The following is a 23263-nucleotide window of genomic DNA, read 5'->3' on the forward strand; positions in this document are numbered from 1 at the left end:
TAAAAATGAAGAAACTTTCCTCACAATATAAGACATACATCACATATTGAACTGCATGTAACTTCCAAAGAATGCTCTTCAAAAATTACGGCAAAGTGAAATACCTGACAAAATATAGTGCCGTGAGTTTCAAAATCACTACTTTTGAACAATCAAAACTTCGTGTCCTTCTCGTGCCGTACGATATTTATATCTCGCGAAAGACTCAAGGGCGTGGTTGAGCTAAGTTTTATATGACCCGAAGGAACCGAACTAAAGTTTCTTTTATACATTTTCAGCGTGAGCTTGCACTTTTCTCTTGGAGAACTTACGCTTTATTCTGCATATCAGTATAGCAGGGCGGCTTATTTATTTAAAAAAAGAAACAAAAGTTTTATTTATTTAAAAAAAGAAACAAAACCCCTAAAGTTTTTTTACAATTTTTATTATAATTAATTATGTATAATAATATAATTTCAGTTATACTTGTATAATTATCTCCAATATTTATGAATCTAGTAATTTGTCCAATTAATTTTCTTGTAATATGTATCGTTATATGGATCACATTGGTTATTTATCATTTTTTGATATGCAAATGTGTCTTCTGTTACATTGCTGGTTTATCTCACGGTAACATGATAATAATGTAATAAAGCTGTTTTGTTTACAATCACAATGCGCAACGTGAGTTTACTAAACATGAGACATTTATTCGATTTCTCACAATCCCTTTTTCCGGATTTCTCTCTATTTCGCGTTGAGAGGAAGATTTATGCTGGCGCAAAATATTAAATCCGTCTGTAGTCGCATGCTGGGGTAGCGCTGCACGTGCAGAGTCAAGCAGAAGAAGCGATAAAGATATTCAAACATAGTAGAGGAATACTGTAAATATGTTCAGAAGATTCGTAAGAAATATTTATTTATCGACATTTGCAGGAAAAATTATATCGGTGCCTTGTTACTAGATAAACGAGATATTGATCATATGTGTACATTTTGTTATTTATGTACCTGTAATAAGTAGAGAAATCCGAACTCTTCCGTTTGATATGAACGGAATCTTAAAATATTTTAAAAAAATTATTGTAATGCAAACGCAAAGTTATATTTCTAAACCAAGTGCTATTGCAGTAAATAAAAATTTAAAATATGTTTAAAAGCAATTTATTCTTCTTAAAAAAAAATTATTTTTCTTTAATCTGATGCTGCTTTCTAAACTATTTTTAATATTGAAAACACTTGATACAAAATGAATGAAACAAGGAAAATCCAGTGTATATTTAAATATATCAATAATACGACTGTCCTTTAATGTTATTAAAGCTCGTATAGCCAAGTCACATATTATTTTGTGCTAAAATATAATTTGGCTGTATTTCCAATTCATCGACGACATTGATGATCAAAATACACAAATAGAGATTACATAAGGAGATCATAAAAGGAAATACTTCTTGCCGAATATGGTTAGCCGTAAGAGGCATCGGCATAAAAGAAATTTCAATATTATATATATATTTACATACGTCGTGAAAATAAAAAGAGACACATGCAAGGCACAAAAGAAAATAGGGTCATGAGAGTGCGAGACCGAGAGCCACATTGGCTGGTAAGGTCTCAACAATTGCACTTCCCTTTCTCTCGCTTTCCATTCCGTCGGCAATTCCCGGGCAAGACATTCAAATCTCGCTTCGCCTGATCGGCTCGCGTCCATGCCATTTTGGTCGCATCCCAATGTATTGGAATTCACTTTAAAGGGGCGCAGCCAGGGGGTGGAGGCCAGATCGGTCCGAGGGGTCCAGTGGAGAGCGCGAGGTCGTCATCAACGATGGAAGCTTGGAGAAACTTGAAGGGGTTGAGGGTGGAAGAAGAGAATTCAAGGGTGAAATGGCGGCGGGTGCGGAATAGTCGAGCGGTCGCGCTTTACGATGATGGTAGCTTCACCCATAAAAGCCAATGTAGCGCTACCGTCCTGGTCGCCTGCCGCAACATACGGCTCCTGATCTTTTCCATACAACAACGTACGGCTCTCTCGCTCCTATCTCCTACGGCGGGATGTACTTAACCCTTCCGCGTATGAAGTACTTCGACGTGCGAAGATCCTCGAAGAACAGCTTCATTATTACGCGGGTACTTCCTGCATCTCCGGCATGCGCGTTACCGACCCTCCGTTGTCGATAGTTCGCAGAGTTTTCGGAAGCCGTACAATACCCATCAATGCTTTGCGCTGATCACGTTCTACGCGGATTATATTGAAGTAGCCGCTCACATAGTGTGGCATCTTTGAACGTCTTATCTGCAAGATGTTATTGAATTCCTTGAAGTGTTTCAGAAGTACACTTCAACTTTCGCGACGCGTTGGTCGTTTAATGGAGCGATTTAATAGCATGCTACGTCAGCCACAATTGCTTGAAAACACGGCAGACGTCCTTTCTTAAATAAGTTTATCCATTTTATTTCTTTCGAATGCGAAAAAAAACCGTTGTTTTCGAGCATAAAACCTTAATGAATAGCGCTGTATAATTTTCTAACGTTTCTTTATGCACAACGAAAGAAAGTTACGGCGAATAATAAAGGCACGTTCCTCCGCAATTATTGTAGCATATTAAAGCGAGTAAAATATATATATTGCGTATTCTCACTTAGCGGCGACGACAAACTCTGAGAAAAGATACATAATTTCTGCAGCTAACTCTTAATAAATGTTACAGCGACGAAAACTAATAAAGTTGCGGAGGCAACTGGGATTACTTCTCGCTCGTGCAGTAACAGGCAAAGTAACCAATTAGTCGGCTCAGGCATTTAAAATCTAATTAGTCGAAACTCGAGCAACTGTACAAAACATAAACTCTAGCTAGGTAGCGCTTAGAGACCGCAAATCTCGTATTAATTATGGCTGTGCATGTTGACTATAAAAAATTGCAACCGCGATTTACAACGCGGGGCTTAATCATTTCTCGAGGACATTTAGAATGCTGCGCACTAGTACTCGCAACTGCGGAGGTACCTCAAAAGCACACGGAGCGGAAGCTTACTTATCATTTACTTAAAAAATGGTACGCAATAATTCTCTGTATTCTAAAGTGTAGCAACAGCACGGGCAGCACGCCGCTGATTGACAGAGGAGATAGAACGACGATATCGGGGACATGTTGTGTTTATCTTGGTGCGATTTTCACTCGCAATTTTTTCGAAAGTGCTTTAGCTTGATAAAGGAAGTTTATAAAATGTGCCGCAAACTCTGCTATCAATCACGTAGACACGAACGATTAAATGTAGTAGCAGCTGAAAAAACATTGTAAATCCGGGGGAGAGCCTAGATTACAGTTTCCACGTTTCGACGTGATATGTCGACTGATAGCAAAGTCTGTGACACGTTTTATAAGCCTGCTTTGTCGGACTAAAGCCGCTTCGCTGACAAAAAGTCATTTACGTTGGAAGTGGAGTCGCATCGATCGTTCGCGTGTATCTCCTCGCTTCTGACGTCATAATTCAAGTTGACTGATGTAGGTATCGTTGGTATCGCGCAACATTTTCCACGATGTATCACTTCTAATATCGAAGGAAAACGCGATGTCTACGCTGGGATATGTCGCACGCGAATGCCCGAGACGCCCACGCCGCGCCGTCGCGGCGTACGCGCGAAGATATTATTAAGACATGTTGTTCCGCGTAAAACAGCGGTCACGGACCACATCGTATTTCAATGGCGACGTATTGTTCATTACACGGTTCGCATGGACAACGGTTTCCAAAGTGCTCAAACAACAATCAAGCCGCGACAGTGCGGATTCGGTACATATTGCGGAACATCGTCACACTAAATTGGAGACCACCCCCGCTACCGTTGACATCGCCTTCCTGCCATCAATTTAACCCCTTTAACTCTCTGCGTGCCTATCCGGACACCTCGACCGGTGGTCGTCGTCGTTTCGCAGAACCCGCGGGTATATTGCTATTTGTACAGTGGCAACTATCAATTTGCTGGAATCCATTACGGTATTAGAGGCGGATTCGACGATTTAGAGACGCCAGTTTGCCGCGCGCGCGCCGAAAACACGCACACCAGGCCGGTGCTAATTACGCGCGATTTGCGTGAGACATCCTTATGCCTCGAAACGACTAATCGTATTTTCGTAACGCGCAGACTGTTAAGTAGGGTAATTAACAAAAGCCTCGTTAATTGTCCGACGGCAATCAGTAATTTACTTATCGCAACAAACGGCAATCAGTAATTTATTTATCGCAGCAAGCGGCAAAATTCCGGTTACGACATTTTTTAGCTGGATTATTTCAATATCGAGACTCGCGGCTAAAGATGTACGCAATTATCGAAAGTTTCTCATATCTAAATGCTTGTAATTTTTAAACGTTGGAACTGCATTAAAATTAATTCACCATATTATATTAAAGAATCGCATTACTGTACAAATATTAAGTTTACAAACGTTAAACTTCCCCGAACATTCAATTTTAATTTTTAGTTATCGATTTCGTTCATTCTACAGAGATCCTGGAATATTCACAATTTTTAATTTATAGATTCAAAAGCTTACGAGACTTTCTGTTGGTGATTTCGTAGCATATCTTCTGGCTATTCAAGTATAATAAATACGGCAGTTTTTGACCCATGCTATATACAGAATAATTTTTAAATAAATATAAAAAATTCAAGGAATTATTCCTTGACTTATTTTATGGAGACAAAGAGAGAAAGTTCTGTAAACATATATCAGTAGATAGATGTATAGTGTATACTGTAATTTTCAAGTCTCATAACTCGGAAAGTATTTAATAAAAAAGCATCTTCTTATAACGGTTTGGAAAGCTCTCGAGGTAAGCTACAAGAATATGCAATAAAAAATGGAAACTTTATTTAAGAAATTCAAAGTAACCAAAGAAACCTTGTCTTGATCTTACGCTACCCAAAGTCACACCAATAGTACCAGCTTAAAGCCCCCCTCAAAGCCATAAAACTTTTGTCTGAAACAGTTTTTTGATTTAACACAGTGTATCTGAGATATTTGATTAAATCCTTTAAAATAAATACCTTATATATTAAAATATATATAATTATACATATTTTATATACAGTTATAGTATATAATTGTACTTTTTTATACATAATTATATATAAAAATTTTTTTCCAGAGTTGGAGCGCTGTAACCCAATATCACAATCCGTAATTTTGGTACCTTTAAAACACCTGAACACTTAAACTCGCGCATCATTGTGATCGTAGGACTCAGTAGAGCCTATCCGAAAAGTTTCAAGCTTCAATTTTAACTTTGAAAAATCCCGCTACTTTAGACATACTGCTTTGCATATTTCTTTTCTCAGCTTTGATATCTTGTACTTTGAAAATAAAGTACTTTAAGACACATATTTGTAGGATCTTTTCTTCATAAAATAAACTAAGAAAAACTAGTCCTTTAAATGTGTTACATTTACTTAGGAATCTCCTTATATAGTTACGGACTCGAATATCAACCTACCGCACAATAAACGCGCGATCAACATTTTTTGAAAAAAGGAAACTCCATTTGATATTCTATCAGGTATACTTGCTGCAATTCGCCACATATACAGAACACATTCTATACATATACCTCGTGTATACGAGAAGGTGTCCTGCGGCTCTCGATGTATGCGCCATACGTATACATACATCTACATACATCGTCGTGTTACGACAATTAGGTAGCGGAATGCAGATTGCGGTCGGCTGCTACCCGTAGTTACCATACGAAGGGGACGTTCCGGAGGAGAAGAGGGGCAAAGGGGCTGATCGTGACGTCGGGCCGTTGCACCACCGTGACCGTCCCCAGAGACGCAAACCAATTGAAGCAGTCATTTCGGAAGGACTACTAAACACCGCTAGCGCTTCCTGATACACGAGTGATTACATGATCTATGATTACATGATCTATACCTGTCTGTCGCCCTTTCAATTGACTTTTCTACTGACGAACTTCATTAATTTTAACTCATAATAGATCCAGATGATTGAGCGATTCAATAAAATATATATATATAAATACATCAACAATGATGTAATAAACGCGAGATGATATTTATTTTCGATTTTAATCAAAAATCTAATTACCTGTAATTGTTTATTCATTTGAAACTAAATTTATAAGTTTGACAGATATATCACGCTTCAAAAGCCTCAATTCTATTATTAAACTATTTATAAACATCAATAAACATTTTAGATAATGATCATAATATGAATTATAATAAGTAATTTGAGAAATACTATGATATAAATTGAATACACAATACATAATATTTTGAAGAGAAATTGATGTTCGGTTTACAAAGCCTCAATCTGGTAAATGCATAGCGATTATGCATGATCTTGAAAGGGCGGCTAAATAGCTAACACTTCGTAATTACCAGCAATTACGTATTCTCTCTCGCTTACAGGTGGTTTTAGGAAGCTGCATATAGAAAGTGGCGATTATATCCGCTTTAATCAGCCAACTGTTTTGCGCAGATCTTATTATCTTATTATCAACAACATTAATTGAATAATTACGTGTTATAAATTATAATCTCAAAATCACAAACAGAAAAGTATAGGTTGAAATCACGACATAAAATATAATTTTAATTACGTATAACATTAAATTTTATATTGCAAAATATCACGAAAACCATTTAAAAATATTAATAAGAGAGAGAGAGAGAGAGAGAGAGAGAGAGAGAGAGAGAGAAAGAAAATATTTTTAAATATAAACATTCTTTTTAATGTTTCCGGCTTATTATAATTGCATCTCTGAATTTTTGCTAACATAAAACAAAGCGTTGCTCACCGATAATTCCTATTCGTTGCGTGCCAATATCCGTGAGTAATCTTTATACGTGGATGAATATACGGTGCACACGCTCGCACACCTGCGTCGTCCGGGAATGGCATAAACCCCAGGAAATTGCGCCCTCGGGGTATCGTCTTCGCGAAGTCGATCAGTCTACGGACGATTGCGTCTTCCGGATTTTCCGGATTATGCAAACGCGAGCAAGTTCGTTTGTCGATAGCGAATTGGAGAGAATGAGAGTACAGAAATTAAAATATCATCTGTGCTAATGCGTTAATACCTGAATTATGTCAACTGAGGTCGATACATTTACATGAAAGCTTTTTAGAAAAAAAAAAGACAGAAAGATAATATTTTTTTCCTTTTCTTGAAGACTTTAAAATTCATAAGTGTTTTTCGCAAAATATTATAATTATTTATGTGCAATCAAATCGCGTAGATAGTTTTGCGACGATCACGTCAGAGTTTAAACAGATAGCATTTAAACGTCCGCTGCAGATTACCTTTTCGAGAGATCTATGTACTAGCAGAAGAGAGGATGTTCACATGGAAATACGAGGATTTAAAGTACGGACGATTCGAAACGCGATACGCAGACTATGGTATCACAAGAAAGAAATCAGGTGTCGAGCGATCGAGGATTTTCGAGAAAGCAGTTTACGTCACTCCGATGCAGACCCATTTCAGACTTCCCTGTTGGTCGCCATCAGATAAGCCACTCCAGGAAACAAACTTTTCGGCAGTATCGTTCCCGGTTCTTCCCCGGTTTTTCTTCAGGGAGAATCGAGACCCTTATTATCGATACCCAGATCGCGGAGTTACCTCAGAATACCTACAGTACTGCTAATAACTTCTGGTCTCTTTAATTCAATTTAATCGAGAGGCAATTCCCCGCCTCCGCTGCCTCGTACTTCACAGTTTCTTGTAGACAATGCACTTTCTCTTCATTTTCAGAAACTAACTTATCAATTAATTTCTTCAACAGTATGCAAGAGGGTGCGCTAATTATTTACTTACTATTACGACGGCAACTACGCCAATTTTCTCCACAACACGAATCAATACTGTGCTCGAGTGAGAATAAATAAAAATTGGCTAGCGCGAAAAGTGTCTGAGAAACTTCATTACCTCTCAGAAAAGTCTTCGAAAGAAGAAAATTACTTCGTAAATAAAAGTAAAATAGTAACTATTTCAGTTAATAATTTATATTAAATTTATATTGAGAATTGTAATATCTATAAATATCTTTAAGTTATAAAATATTAATTTGCACTATAATTAATAATAAAAATTAGAAAATTTTTATATTTTACTACCTTGTAAAATGCTGCAAAAATATTTTTACTTTTATGTTTTCTTAATCTTAGTGAATTAGTAAAATTATTAATTTTAAAATATTTTTTCGGATTTCAATATCTTTTAAATTTAATGTAAAATATATAAAAGAGAAAACACAAAATTATTTATTATTATTATAAGACGCAAAAATTTTTCCTGCAATAATCGATAAAAAATACTTTATGATGTTATCAAGTTAATACCTTATGCTTCATCAATCGCTTAATTAAACGAAAACTTGTAAGAGCTGGGCGACTGATTGGCCACGCTGCTGGTCCGGTAAAATAATTGAACGTTTCATGTTCAATATAGAAAAAAGGAGTGCTATCGAGTTCCTATTATCCTGCCTGGCGCTTAATCGTTATCAAAGTTCAACGACGGCGGCGCGGGGCGGAGATAAAGTTGAGACTGTCTCGAGAAAAAGTCCTATGAATGCAGGCAGGCCCAAGCAAACGATTTATCACCGACTTTTCGTTTTCTATATTCTGCGCGGAGGATATCCCAGAAATACGCAGAACTATTGTCCCTTATGGTATCTCCAGAAAGTCAGGAGATATCCATCCGACCATCTCGACGCTCTTCAATGCCAACCGTACAAAAATTCGACGGGTTTTCACGGACACGTCTTTTTAATGCTACGCGAATGTGCCACGGTCTAAGCGCGGCCTCTACCTTTACGAATGTTACCCGAGAGGACAAAAGATCCCCAGTCCTCGTCGCCAGGATTAATGATCCGTTCGGGTTCGTCACCTGTCACAGTATCACGTGACTAACGACGCGACAAAAGAGAGAAACGGAACCGTAAGGAGTAAACTCATCGCTTCGCGCATTTACCCTTTTCTCGATTCACAAGCGGGATATTCTTACCCTCTGGTCACTCTTTAATAAATAAACTGTGTTTATTTATTTAAATTGAAGTCAACCCCAGAGTCAGAGATCCCTCGAGACGAGTAGTCAAATCCTGTTGGTGACAGAGGTAGATTTTCATGGATTTACACGCCCTTATTGAGTTTCATAATACAGAGAAAGACACCTGGACACGAAAATCAGATTATATAACATTCATCCCCATCCGAATCTCCAAGGAGTTAATCGTGGTGTTATGTCATAGCATAAATAAATCGAATGGTTTCAAGTGTTTTCATTGGATATAATCATTGAACACATGGTTGACATCTCTCTTTCATCTTTTATTTCACCGATATTATTTCACTTTAAAAATGTGCAAAAATATTTTAAAGTTTGCAACGTTTACTATGAGCATCTGACAATGATAAAGATAGCTCGCTTCCTCTCTTGCTAGACACTCGATGAAATAATATAACTAGATTTATTTATACAAAAGTATGATTAACTAATCAGGAAGCTATTTAAATTACAATAATTACAAGTTTTCATCGTAGTTTATATGTAAACTACGGACGGAGTCACAGTTTACGTAAACTACTTCGCACAACATGCTCTGCTAGCTAGTAAACCTATTTTAGTATATAGCCCACATCAAAATCGCCCGTTAGCAAGATGTTAATTATCGTATCAGTAGTATATAATCACAGCAATATATATTAATTATAATATCTCATATACATAATTATTAGTATTAGATATACATAATTATTCGTGGCATGTTTAATTCGGTCATCTAATAGAGAAGTTGTTATTGCGTTCATTATTATTAAACTACGACTTAATTTGCTTTTGCGAAAATAGATGCTAACGGTTAAAGCGTACTCTATGAAAATGATTCATAGCGAAATCGATATTGAACCCGGCAATATCCGCGCGATGTTTGTATTGCGTCAGCGTCGGAATTATTGCGAAGTTCGCGTCGCGTCCATTAAACATCGCGTAACGTCCACCGGCGAGAGAGCGACAGAGAGAGGAGACACGCATAATCTCTAGTAAACCCAAAACCATTACCATATACAAGTCCCGCCTTTGTATCCAGCACGTCCCCTGTAAATATCGCCGTTTCCCTTTGTCAATGCTTTATTCGCCTGCGCTCCTGAACCCCCCGCGCTCACCCCGCCCCGCCGTTTTCACCCACGTCGTCCTTTACCTACACGTACGTCACCCACCTCCCTCCCCCCCGTTCCCTGACAAGCGCATCCACACGCGCGCAGATGCAGATACCTCTTTCTCTTTAACGCGGATTACGGGAAGTCTCGTTTCTCGGATCTCTCGTCGGGTGATAAATTCGTTCGGGTGGGATGCGGCGCGAACGGCGCATCCCATCCAAGCCACCTGAGATATCGCGCGTTCCCCCTACCAGCGAAGAGAGAAGTCTCATGATAAATTCCGGAGATCTTGATATCTAACCGCATAATTTTAAGACGACCGCAGACGACACGGAATGAATTCGCGAGAAACGACGAAATGCCATACCTCTACAATATTTTTACAAAGTCAAAAAAATAGAAAGTTGTTATTGCAAATCTAAAGCATAATTGTAACGCAATGTTTTGTGAAGCTTCAATTATATATCCCTCGGTATATAATTTATTTGATTTAAAAATTTGGATTAAATCTATTATTTTATATTAAATTTATTTATTCAATCTATTAAAGCCTATCTGCACCTATTTGTAGCTGAACTTTAAACTCTGTTTACCTTACTTTTTATCTTTTTCTAATTCTCAGAACTAGAAAAAGATAGTTTCAAACCGAGTTAAAGTTAAGCTACATTGGTGCAAACGGGTGTAAATTTATGTATTATATATAGCAAAGCCAATTCAAAGCCTTCGACTTGGCATTTTTTTTCAAAGTAAATTTAACAGCCCCCCCGCCCCCCGCCCTAAAATAGCAAAAAATAACAGTCATCAGACAGTGACTCTGTTCGGCACGATATGATTTTCTAACATGGACGAATCTTCATCCGATGTAATCCCTATCAGTAGAGTCCCTAAACGAATTTGCGACGTAAACGAGTTCGCGGTTCTACTATACTCGCTCCCCGTTGCTTTATACGGACGTAAAGATACACGCTTTTTATCAGGAACGACGTCCTCGAGGAGTTCCTGATTGGACGACACTTTCCAAAGCATAAAAGACGGTCTTTCGCGCCCGTGTTGGGCTTTTCCCGCGGATCGATAACCGAAGAAGAGACGATATCGTTGTCTACGTTAAGCTCTCGGCATGCCGCCGGATATACAGATGCATCGACGAATCGATGGAGATCCTTTCTTTAAATCGATCATGGACGAGACGGCAGGACGTTTTATCGAAAATGTGATTTATGTGATGGGTACGCTTGGGCATGCGCCCTCGTCTACGGGTCAATACCACGCGGCGTTTATTTGATGACGCTTTCGACACGTTTTCCTGTCGCGCCGATGCACTCCAAGAATCTTCTAGGAGCGTGAGCCAAATGCGCATTATCATTCAAATATGAATAAAACAGAAAAAGTTAATATATTGCGTATAAGCGAATATCCTCGATTTAGGACAGCTTTTGCTTCAATTTTTATTTTCCTGCAAATTCCGCGAATGTACAATCATACTATAACGCGAACAAAACTGAAACCGACGTTAAAAGCATGTCCGTCTTGTGAAATCCTCTATTTATAATGGAACTATAAGTGTTTACAAAATGCCGTATTTCCAATTTCCATCTATTATTCTAGAACGTTATACAGTTTTCTTTTTTAAAACATATCTCTTATTATTTAAACATTACATTATTTTTATTAAAAAAAAGAAGAAAACTAAAGAGAAAAAGAGAGAGAGAGAGAGCTATTCGTATTTTACCTTTATTAAATGCATTAAAATAAATATATTAGCATGCAAAAAATATTATTTTTATTTTATGGTCAAGAAAAAATTCATTTTTCACATATCTACAAATAATTACAATAATACACTACATAATACTTTACAAAAATAAAATATTAAAACTGTTTATTCAAATACAATATTTAATTATTATATTTCATTAATTCCTTTAATTTTTAATAAAATGTCCACGTTGTAATTTACTTTAAAAAATGTTAAGCTTATTTGTATAATTTATCCTTATTTATATAATTTTTTCTCCTTTTTAATAAAATAAATGTTAAAATATTCGTTTTAGTTGTAACACAACAAGAACCGATGTCAGGATAATAAAACGATAAAAATGTACGATGTTAATATACGATGGTAAGGCATTATACCGCAATATGTCATCCATATACGCCATAAATACCCTGCTTGAATTGCAACACCACAGCAAGTAATCTTCACGCTCTTTCTGCTACAGCAGATATTGCGAAAAGTGTAAAATAACGTTTCTATTTTTAATATATTTAGTATAACTCAAAGTAATAATCAATACTTTCTCTCTTTCATAGGCAACTTGGTAAAATACTGTAAGTTAATATTACTATTTATCAAATATTTATTACCTATCATTTATATCATTTATTATCAATCATTTATATAAATACAATTATCATATCTAATAACAAAACATGTATTTTAGTTTAAAATATTTTCGCGCTCAAATATAAAAATTTATCTAATAAATAACTATCAATAAATTTGTTTGAAAAAGATAAAATTTTCATAGAAAGCTAATGGTAAAAAATTCCTGTACATGTGTACTTAATAATAAAAAAAAATAATATAAAACAATGTTAAGAATTAGATAAAAAATTAGAATAAAAGTTTGTTACGTTAGTTAGATATTGCAACAATTTTATATTTTGTCGAAAACCTTTATTACGGCAACGTATTTGGCATTTAATTAATCAGTAAATTTTAACGTAACATAAAACAACGCGTAAGCTAATGTATACTGACGGTAGCTCTATTCTGCTGCTTTTAAAATCTCTCAAGAAAAGGTGCCTATAGTGTTGGCTTAAACGATGTTTAGCGAAGGATTCTGTATTATATTTGAAAGTATCCATAATGTACGCTTAAGCACCTGATGCTCAGCTCATTCTTCCCCTCTCTCTCTCTCGCTTTCAAAATTAGTACTTCAGTCTCTAATTTAAAAAAATTTTTTTTTTATTTTGATTGTATTAAACATAGTAACATATAATATTATATACATAATAACATATGTTATTATTGTTAACTGTAATAAATAAAATTAAATACAAAACAGTAATATTGTGTGTATTAAAAATTGAAGATCTATATTATCTTTTTGGTGAGATTTAAAATATCTGCTGTTCTTTTTTTATATTAGCAAAGCTATAAATAGATTTAATGGAATATAATTAATTTTTTAGTCTATAGCGCGAAAAATAGGCTATGTTTAGAAATTTTTTTAAAGAAAACTGCAGCTGCACATATTATGCAATTAGTCGCAAATAATACATAAAAAATAAATATAATAACAAACCAAAAAATTGGTGTGGCGATGCCCGATGCCTCCAAGGCTTCCTCCTCCTTTCGGATCCAGGTTGTCGAATCTTCTCCTCCCGTTGCACTCGCGGAACACTCGCGGAACACTCGCGTTAAATAGACTAAAATTGCGCCCGTGGACTAAAGTCTATAAGAGTCTTTCGAGTCCATTAGTCCAGTTACTTTAAACGGCACTCCCGGAAAAAAACGCGCGACGCGACGAACCGGCTGCGGTTCGTTTATTTGATAATAATTCGGCGACGATGGACGTTCCTCTCGTCAATTCGCATACTGAGGAATATCTGTAACATACCATTGAGATTGATTAAACATAAACGTTATACGTCCTGTATGTGTTGTAAATATTATTTACCCAGTCATCCACTCGCGAAAATACGATTACGATCGCGCAATGATGCTTTACATTACACGGCACTCCCGGACCAATCGCACGTATTTGGGTACTCGGTTTTCTCTACGAAAAATTCGTTCACACGGTAAACAGATATGTATTTTACATATATACATATAAACAAAAATTAAAATTAAAAGCTTTTGTAATTCGTAAAAAATTGTGTCATGCCAACTTAAAAAATTTATACATTTTTAAATTTACGTAACATAAAAACTAATAAATATTTAACCATGCTAAAATTTGTAGGTCTTAACTAAATATGTACAAGTAGTTTGTAAAATCCTAGAAAAATATGCGCAACAGTTTTTTTTTAAATTCCAAAAAATAAACAAACTTACTTTCTAGACTAGAATACCCTTTCCCTCCAACCCATCCCTTAACAGCGACACACACAGTATATCTTAAGTTTGGCTTCTCCCGGCCGTGAACACGGACAATTTAATTACATTATCATTTACAAAATCTGACAAGGACAGCGGTTCTCGGTACCGCTGCTTATTTCCCTCTGATTTTCCGACGGATGATTCGATAAGCCTCGAAGTGTAATCAGATTCCAGTGGCAGCTGCCTACGACATCGCAGCAAGGCCCACGCTTGTAATCCGTGGAACGGCCATATTGAAACGGAAACACAGAGGCCGGTGACAGCAGAGATTAGAGAATTACTGCGAGCCAATAACCATTAAAGAGAACGACCGACAGTGCCAATGTTCCGCGACCGCAAGCTGGCTTTAAACGGCCCAATATTAAACATCGTACAGCGCGGATAGCAACGGCGCAAACACACTTAAGCCGTATCATTATCCTCTACATGGACGAAAGATGGAAGGGAAGAAACACCGAGGAATGCATTTAACATAACACGCTGATTACTTGTGATATAAATCTCTCAGACCAGAAAGTCCAAGATTAATTTATCAATTGAAAAAAAAAGATACGATATCATATGAATCGAAGTAGTTATGGGTTTCTCGAGGAGACATTTTCAATTCTCAGGAGCATCGCGAATTTCTCTCACGAATATATTCTGTTAAAGTTTCATGTGTGCGCACGAAAATTTTAGAATGTATTGCGATCTCTCCCGTCCTCTCTCCTTTTCTCTTTTTCTTTCTCATTCTTTCTCCTTGGAGGCGCACGGTGGATTACTTTTACTCTGTCGCCAACGCTTCAACCGATAGCTGAACTTTACACGTTGAAAAATAGAAATTGGTTGTAGAAGAGGTTACGAAGTTTTAATAATGTTCGCGAAGAAATAAAGCGAGGGGCCCGCGCACGTCAATCGTGGCGCAAAGATTCCGAAAAGTTTCGAGGCAAAATCCGTTTGTAAGTGCAGTCTAAATTCGTAAACATCTGCAAGATTACCGAAAATAAAATAACTTCTGCTGTACGATTTTCATGATGAGAAAGATCAATCAGCAAAAATGTCAATCAAATACACAAGTCAAACAAAATATAAATGCTCCAAAATTGTTAGTAAAATAACACTACATAAAATAACACTACAACGTTGCGTTGTACACTTTCAGGTATTAAATAACTTTTTATTTAAAAAATAAAAATATATGATAAACTGGTCAGTTCCTTTAAAATAAAATTTCATATTAAACATTGAATTAATGTATTAAATATTTGCAAGCATGTTATTATAAAAAGGACAGCGGAGTTCCATCAGCAGTTTATTCGCATTAAACCAACTTCCTCTGTTGCTTTGTCTTCTTTGACGTCGGTTAAATTACCCTTGGAAAACGTTGGAAAGTTTTAATAATATTCGTGGAGAAATAAACGAGCACAGAGTGACTATATAGAAAATTTCAACAGACTCGAAATTAAATAATTCTCTGTTTAAAATACAAATTTTGTTTTTTAAATACCTTTCTTATTTGATATCTGAAACTTTCTTTAAATCTTTTTTCTTTTTTTTCAAATTTGGACAATAATCAATGTCGTCTGAAATGCAATTATGCGCTATAATCTTGTAAGATTCATAATACAAAATTTCTCACTAATGTTGTCCAACAGAAAATCTGGAGGTGTGCTTTAGCAAGAACAATGAGTATCAAGGGGCGATCAAAGCCAAGAAGGAGGATTGATGAAAGTATTTAGCAAACTACTTCGCGGTCAAAGTGGATTAGCGAGTTAACCTGGATGGAACTTCTCAGGTGGTAGGAAACGAGTTGCAGTAGAGTATATAACTTCAAACGCTTTTCGAGATGAGGGCTTCGCTCGGTGGTAAGTTAGGTTGATTGTGCGACCAGATATAGGCGGTTAGAGACAGAAAATTTTTGGCAAAGATCGGTATTTATCAAAATAAAATCTCTTTAGTCGGACATTTATAGTTGGCGGTTTTCTTACACGATAAATGATACCGCTCGCTATCAGACATTTTTATCCCTATCTACAAATGATAAACGAGCTCTTGCATGCCATGTTCGCAAAACAGTTCTTATCCGCGCATTTCCGAAAGCCCTACGAACACGAAGCTATTCCATTTACATGAGAAAATCCTATATTCCAATCTCGACATTTAAAAAATTAAAAAATTTTCAAAGATTATCGTCTTCATCTTGTATTTCTGCATTCATTGCATAACTTCAGCGTCAGCTTAGGTATAAAAAGAACTGTTTTACGGAAATAGCATTACAGTAAAGAAATAAGTTACGTCTCTCAGTTGCATTTTCTCCTTCAATTTGTTCTTCAGTTCGAGTTCTTCCTCGACGTCGACTATTCCCAGCTTCCAGATTTTCTCAATTTGCTTTAAATCCTTTCTCCGCCTTTATACGTCATATACTTGTATCGTACACTAAGAAAGCGATTTTTATCAGCAATTTGTAATAATACAAATCTCAGTCTCGCAACCATTTCAATCGTTTAACTTCGTTGACAAAAGGATACCAAATATACACCTAACATAAGTATTTTATCTTTACTTCGCGTGAGAATTTTATCGTAAGTCGTCGTCAATTGGCCGCTATATCACTTTTTTCTCCTTTCGAGCTCAACTTCGGTTCTATATCCAGGCGGGACCGTAGAGACCGCCCGATCAATCGCGACAAAACTTTCCAATAATGTGGAACTAGTTAGCGATTTTTATGTTACATATAGATATACCGCGCATGTTCCACGACCGCTTAGTTCAGGCACGTACTACCAAGTAACGGCAGCTTATCGACTTTCGAACAGTGACAATCTTAGTTCGTTACTTAAAGAATTGTTTGAAAAAGAAGAAGTATTTAATCGTAAAAAACTGACAAATAGTATAGTTAAAGATTAGACAAATGTCAGAAATGTTTAAAGATCTTAAATTATCAAAATTTTTGTTACACTTGTGAGTGGTTTGAAATAATTAACATTTTAACTGACATAGAAACTGTATCAGTTAAACTGATAAAGAATCTAGTCTCTTTAATTTTACAACGATAGGATCAGCAATAAATCATTTCAATTCAAAATTGATGCATTATCTGCAAAAATAAAATTAAAGACGACTTTATCTCTTTCAGAGAGATGAATAATTTAAGATAATTACTTGCGTGACGTCAGTTATTGAATATTTCTGCTAATGAATAATAATATTGTTTCCCGCAAATGCTGGTATACTCTTGTTATATATTTATGTGGACGCGATAATAATTAAATAATTGTAAATGAATTTGTGAAGCATATCATTCTTCTTATTATCAATAATAATGACACAAGATACATTTTGAACTAAAATATTTCTCAAAAACAATTGCAACATATACATGCATGGCGAATGCTTTAAATAAGCATTATACAATAACAAAAAGAAAATTGCATCCTGACACTCTGCATTGAAGATAAATGCATAATGCTGTTTAATGTTTAACGTTTAGATTTTCTACTCGCCCTTCCTTTTCATTTGCATCTTTTATAAGAATTATTCTATTTATTTTCTTTTTATACATATCTATTCCCTGTACTGTAATATATAACAAGATTGTACCGAGTATCACCTTGCATTAAAAGGTTTTAAACCCATATTTAATATCCCCAAGAGTAATCCGCAAAAAGTTTACACGTGCACGTGGTCTTTCACTTTTATGCAAAGTAAGTCCACTGCTGATGCACTTACGTGCAACAACGGGCAGCTTTTAATAAAGTACCGTTTAAGCAATCCCTGTCCGTCCCGGCAGGTACCTCTTCAAAGTTCCATTCACTTGCTAATAAAGCAATAGTATCCCGTAACTTCTCCAGACAAGTTCCTTCCGCGCCTGTCACTCCGCTCACGCCGTAAGTCCGCTTGACCATCATTTCCGGCATGTTTCGCCCGACGGCTTCTGCTTTACTCCCGATCGCCATGTAATACCTACCTCACCCGTCCCTCAGGAAGTCACGTAGACGATGATGTCTGGTGTGCCTGAGTGCACGAGGATATATTGCGCTTAAGTACATATACACACCACATGTCTGATATACTCTTCCGGCACGTCAGATTGAATGTTTTCGCGCATGTCCTGCGCGACGAATCACCGCTTTCTTTCCCTGGAAGACTGTCTCCCGTGACCTTATCGATTGTCTGCTCGTAGCCGAGTTCGATCACGTCGACGTAAAATGCATCGTGTTCCGACTGCGCCGCTTAATCGAAATCAAAAGCCGCAATAAGGACGCTTTGAAAAATAACAAGAGACATCTCGCGGACGCGCGGGATTACGTTCCTTTCGCGCTGCGTACGTTGAAATGCCAGATAGGATCTCGAGCATCCTTTTCGTAATTAGAATCCAAGTACGGGAGAAGCTTTAATTAAAATTTCTTTGGCCGAAGATGTCTCGGCTTTTGCGCACGACGTAACGAGATCCTTTTAAGAAGTAAAACTATATTTTAGTTAGATATGATTAACAAGATCTAACAAAAATACTCTTGGCACAACTTTATTTTGCCATTGCGAGAGCTACATTTTTTCTCTTGCGCGAGTATCGTAAGAAAAAGCGACACAGTTATCTAATCTAAAGAGAATAATCTAAAGAGAAAATCTCCATTTTAAGTATATGTACAAATAGTTTGAAACACTCTTTCATCACATCGGATTGAATGTTTTCAATTTGTGTATAAATAAATTTAAAAGAAAATTACATAAATAAGCAACCCCAATAGTCATATTGCACAATAAAGGCATACTGAATTAATAAAAGTTACGCAACAATTGCGATGATACTATTATACTTGTATAATACGTCATAACGTTACAGTTTTGTCATCGGAATAAAATTTCTAAATAATATTTGCCAAAAATTGGACAAATCTCTTTGAGGTTTAAATATTTCACGATTATTTCAAAAAGCGTTTGATTCATTATTTAACATATTACCGCACTGAATATGTAAAATTTCATGTTGCAATATTTCTACATTATAATTTAAAAATAATTGTGCATTTTCGTAAACAAGTATATATAGATTTATTATATTTCTAAATGTTTTATAATCCAGCTAAAATATTTTTTTATTATTAAACAATTTCTCACCAAATTTAATTTTTTGGCAAATATGCCACTAAGATGATTCGCCGTCGTTACAGTTTGAAAAGAAATTGTTTAATAACTGAAAAAAAGATTCAATTATTCGTGAATCCTTTGATCGATTATAATTCAAATATAAGTTTCAGTAAATGCTACTGTTGTACGTATTATTACATCAAGTAACCAGAAAATATATTTTAACGACAAAGCCAATTTAATATAATTATAAGTTACATATAATAGAATACACATATATTACCATAAATTCCATTTTCCATTCACATGGAAACTCTATCTCATCCATACATAATCGATATCGCAGTAATCACTAATTAAACACGATAATTAATTAATCTCTGTATGTTACTAAACGCAAACTGAAATCTATGGTAAGGTTCGATTAAGCGCAAAATCCTTAAATAACAAGGATCTACTATGCTCGCGGTAAACCGGCACATTTTCGGAGTACCGTGTCTATTTATGAGTATAGCTACGCCCGTATCTACGTGACACGGGCATACATTGAATTGGACGACCTGTGAGGGCATAGTATCGGGAACATACATCATATCTGTGGACTTATACGTGACTTCCGTATATGAGACGTGTACGTATGTGACGATCGAGAATAAAGCTGGGTTGTAAGTGAAGTGTTTCGGAAATGGTGGTCAGATAGATATACTGTGAGCGGAAAAGCAATAGCTGCATATCGCCTTGTCGTCGTGTCAAGCCCAAACGGAAACTTCGTTTGATTTGTATAATCACGATTACGTAATTCGCACTGCCGCGACGTATTACGGTCCGCTTATATTGTTATGGCAATTGTCATTTGTTTATTATATATGTGACTCACAAGAGTGGATAACGATTTTCAATACAGAATAGGCTTGCTGGGCATGTATCGTGGAACTGTTTGGATTGGATTCCGATCGAAATTATTTAATTATTTTCTAGATTTTTATTATTTTCTAGAAAAAACAGAATAATTTTGATTCCATTATGAACAGTTCCATGACGTGTACCTAGATCGATAACTGACACTGTCTCGCGTCGGCAAGATTGTTACTATCAATCAATTGTCTTTACACTCAAAAAATAACATTGTTACGATTAATTGTCTATATATATGTATATGAGATCTTCTAGAACTAGTAAACTCGAATTCGTGTCTTAGACTGTGTTCCATTTGGACGCTCGTGCGCTGTAAGCTTTCTTCTATCTTTATCGCTCGTTATATGCGGGAGGAAGATAGAATAAAGCTTATAACACGTAAGCGTTCAAATGCAACGCAGCTTTAGTGATGAAATAGCGACAGCTAAACGAAGAAACAAAAAGACCGCCGTGCGTATAAAAGGATGTAACGTGGCGTATTCAGCTTCGCGTCTAAACAAATGGAAGGTAAGTGTCTTTCTCATCTCCCGTTAATGAGATTCTGCAATACATATACAGAGTGTTTCACAATCATCATATATTTTAACAGCATTTTAAGAACAAAAGATAAAGTAGAGTAAAATATTCTAATATGTCGAGACCACAGTTTTTTAATTATAATCGATCAATGATGATCAGAATTCGCGCACTCAGACCCGCAATTACAAACATGCATCAATGTATCATTTATAATTTTCAAAATTAATATTGATTGTTACTGCACTATTTATTACTGTTAATATTAATAATAATTATTATTAGAATTATATTAAATGTATTATATTAGTTAACACATTAGTAAAAACTTTTTGCGTATCTGACATAAAACAAAATTATGAAAATTAATTTATTGTTATTTTTCACATTTTGTCTTGAAAGAAATAAAATTGTGTGGTTATAATAAATAAATAAAAAAATAAAATGAAGACCAATACTCATAATTAACAAAGTGCGAAAGGACTGGTGTCCAAATCGGACTTTTTACTTCGGAATAGCAACTTAATCGTAGCACTGGTGATCAGCCAACCAAATCTGGTCCTAAAAATGTTAAATTAATAAAATATTATGAGTCATCAGACCCAATCGGTATATATCGCATCATGAGACATCCGCACAATTGCATTTTTATCGCTTATTGAGAGAATCGCTGATCATCTAGTAGTGACCGTCAAACTTTTTGACTTATACTGCATCGCGGCCTTCGTGTGCCTTCTTCTTCTTTTTATTTATTATCCACTATCACGTAATACTTTTATGTGCTGTGTACTGTGTTTTCAGGAGATTTAATCCTAGGCCATAAAATAAATTTTACTCCGCTCTACTTATAAATCATTCTGCGACACCACGGCACCGATAAATTCTTCGAAGCAGTCCAAGTTCAACAGCATTGTACCAACAACTCGCTTGCTGCTATCCCCCACGGCATTCGAGATCATAAGTGGGCCCGTTTTATGCCACCGAGCATATTTGAAGTACTGAGCAGAGTCTCTTCCTCCTCCTCGTCAAATATTTCTCCATCGTCTATATAGAAGCTAAACTTGTGAAATGCAGTCAATAAGAATTTCGACGACGAATCGCGTCAACTATACGTTTGTTCGTCATGGCAAATAATCTTTCGTCAAAGATGGAAGAGGCTTTCTCGTGTTCTCTCCATTTCTATTTCCACACTTTTCTTCTTCCGGCGCACCGATACGCTTTATACATGAATTCCCTGCATATATCAGCACGTTTGACCGCGTGCTACTCTGATATGTCCGTCTACTAAGTCTACTTTATTCTCCGCAAGATTTCACACTTACAAATCTTTATTCTCAATTGTCGCGTCCGCGGGTATATAGACGTATTGGTACAAGGACATATCGCAGACATATCCATGTATTTATTCTTTTCTCGACAGGTCCATCAAACTTACCGTATTCATACGTCACGTGAAACTAGATGTAGCGCTACTAAATTGAAAAATTAACATTGAAATGTAATATAGCGACTAAAATATAAAACATTTATTTACTTTAATAATGATAACTTGAATATTTGTAACTATGATTTTTATTCTTGGATCCTTAAAATAAATCTTTTCAAGGAAAGTTTTCAGAAAAGACATTTTATTAAAGCCCTTTCTGTTAAGTGATTAAGGTAAATGTACGAAATGACGCTACTGACTCGAATGATCACCGTAATTTTTGTGCCCATAATAAAACTGATTAAAAGTGTCTAAACAATCGTCAAAGTGTATCAAATGGTACCGCTAAAATAAATACATTAATGTGATTTTTCGTAAAAAACAATTTTTAAAAATCCATGTCAAAAATGTGTCATTTTTAAATATTCATGACTAATTGTAAGTTTATTCTTAATTAATTGTAAGTCTATTCTGGGTGACAAATCAATTCTTGTTCATACAAATTTCTCAACAGATTATTAAATTATATACATTTTATTTTTTTAAATAAGGTTTGAATATTTATTCTGGAAAGCTGAAAGTATGTTCGTAAATTTTAAAAAATTTTTTGAACCATTTTAAATGAGTGAAAAAATGAACAGATTTATTTGGTCATGGTTGGCGTCATTTGGTACATATTAACGACATAAATCGGAACAACCTGGAATTTTAATGACATAATTCAGGACATTTTCAGTTCATAATTCTTTTATATATAAAAATATGTTTGTTTATTTTCAACTTTTATGTACGTTTTCGCTAATTTGCAATTAATTACAATTAATTTTAAATAAAACCCATAGTATTACCTAACACTTTATTTTTTTTTTTTTTTTTAATAACATGTCAAAAATTAGTCCTTGCTTAAAGTAATTCCGTACATGACGTACATTTATTTTATTATTAATTTTTTCTATAAAGTAATATTGCTGCGTAACGTTATAAGTTTTTTTAAAGTTAAGTATGCTGTTAAACAATTTGGTAATAATAAATAAATATGATTTTCGGTTATACTTGAATAATCGCTAT

At 35.5% G+C, this 23263-nt stretch overlaps 1 protein-coding gene across 1 annotated transcript in view; it reads right to left on the reverse strand.

Annotated features, from left to right (window-relative positions):
* LOC105194638 (basement membrane-specific heparan sulfate proteoglycan core protein) overlaps positions 1 to 23263 on the reverse strand; it is a 288155-nt gene that overhangs the window by 228350 nt on the left and 36542 nt on the right. The window contains exon 3 of the mRNA XM_039454875.1: positions 13472 to 13775. The gene's annotated coding sequence lies outside the window, so the exon portion shown is untranslated. The remainder of the gene's footprint in view (positions 1 to 13471; positions 13776 to 23263) is intronic.

This window comes from Solenopsis invicta, chromosome 11, assembly GCF_016802725.1.
Source record: "Solenopsis invicta isolate M01_SB chromosome 11, UNIL_Sinv_3.0, whole genome shotgun sequence".
Lineage (NCBI taxonomy): Eukaryota > Metazoa > Arthropoda > Insecta > Hymenoptera > Formicidae > Solenopsis > Solenopsis invicta.